This window comes from Chlorocebus sabaeus, chromosome 25 (assembly GCF_047675955.1).
Source record: "Chlorocebus sabaeus isolate Y175 chromosome 25, mChlSab1.0.hap1, whole genome shotgun sequence".
NCBI lineage: Eukaryota > Metazoa > Chordata > Mammalia > Primates > Cercopithecidae > Chlorocebus > Chlorocebus sabaeus.
The window spans coordinates 38,547,414-38,549,165 of NC_132928.1; the positions used below are offsets into that span (position 1 = coordinate 38,547,414).

At 39.8% G+C, this 1,752-nt stretch overlaps 1 pseudogene; it reads left to right on the forward strand.

Annotated features, from left to right (window-relative positions):
• The first annotated feature begins 331 nt into the window (after positions 1–331).
• On the forward strand, positions 332–1,276 carry LOC119619774 (heterogeneous nuclear ribonucleoprotein A1-like; annotated as a pseudogene).
• Positions 1,277–1,752: the final 476 nt, after the last annotated feature.

The window sequence follows — 1,752 nt, forward strand, 5'->3', positions numbered from 1 at the left end:
CCCAGGGACTCAAAGTTAAATTGGATTTTACTATCCAAATAAGTAAAAGAAATTGGTAAAAGTAAAAATTAATAAAGTTTTTGACGTGCAGAAATTGATTTATATATTAAGCAAAATATTTAAAATTAAGTGGGCCATAGAAAAGTGTTTTTATACAAAGGGATAGAATATTCTGACAGATGGTAAAATTATGCTAATAGCAAAATTATGTTTTTAGTTGGCTTAAAATACTTTACATTTTTACCAAGTTTAATAATTTTACAAAATCACACTTTCTGCCCGTGGATGGGACCCAGGAAGCATTGTTAAAGTCTCTCTTCTCCCTGCAGCCATGCCTAAGTCAGAGTTTCATAAAGAGCCTGAACAGCTGAGAAAGCTCTTCATTGGAGGGTTGAGCTTTGAAACAACCGATGAGAGTCAGAGGAGCCATTTTGAGCAATGGGGAAAGCTCACAGACTGTGTGATAATGAGAAAACCAAACACCAAGCACTCCAGAGGCTTTGGGTTTGTCACAAATGCCACTGTGGATCAGGTGGATGTCTCCAGGAATGCAAGGTCACACAAGGTGGATAGAAGAGTTGTGGAACCAAGAGGAACTGTCTCAAGAGAAGATTCTCAAAGACCAGGTGCCCACTGAAATGTGACAAAAATATTTGTTGGTGGCATTAAAGAACACACTGAAAAACATCACCTAAGAGACTACTTTGAAGTGATTGAAATCATGACTGACCAAGGCCATGGCAGGGAAATAGGCTTTGCCTTTGTAAACTTTGATGACTATGACTCCGTGGATAAGCCTGTCATTCAGAAATACTATACTGAGAATGGCCACAACTGTGAAGTTAAGAAAGCCCCATCAAAACAAGAGATGGCTAGTACCTCATCCAGCCAAAGACGTTGAAGTGCTTCTGGAAACTTTGGTGGTGGTTGTGAAGGTGGTTTCAGTGGGAATGACAACTTTGTTCGTGGAGGAAACTTCAGCGGTAGTGGTGGCTTTGGTGGCAACTGTGGTGGTGGTGGATATGGCGGCAGTGAGGATGGCTATAATGGATTTGGTAATAATGGGAGCAATTTTGGACGTGGTGGAAGTTACAATAATTTTGCCAATTACAACAATCAGTCTTCAAATTTTGGACCCATGGAAGGAGGAAACTTTGGAGGCAGAAGCTCTGGCCCCTATGGTGGTAGAGACCAATACGTTGCCAAACCACAAAACCAAGGTGGCTCTGGCGGTTTCAATAGTGGTAGTAGCTATGGCTGTGGAAGAAGATTTTAATTAGAAAACAAAGCTTAGCAGGAGAGGAGAGCCAGAGAAGTGACAGGGAAGCTACAGGTTATAAAAGGTTTTAAACTCAGCCAAGCACAGTGGTGGCAGGTCCAAAGAAGACAGTTTTAGGCAAAAAACTCGAGGACTGTATTTGTGACTAATTGTATAACAGAAGCTAAAATATTAGCTTCTGTTCTGTGGAAAATGTAAAACATTCCAACAAAGGGTTTTACTGTAGGTTTGTTTGTTTGTTTGTTTGTTTGCACCCATGCTGTTGATTGCTAAATGTAATAATCTGATCATGATGCTGAATAAATGACTTTAAAAAATATAAAATGCTGTGTAAAGTTAGTCTACTCTGAAGCCATCTTGCTAAATTTCTCCAAGAATGTGAAGTCTGAATTCCTTTAGGGTGATGCCAGGTTCTGTTTGAAATTTATATACCAATAGCTTGGGTGGAGAAGCCGTTGTCTTCAGAAACCGTG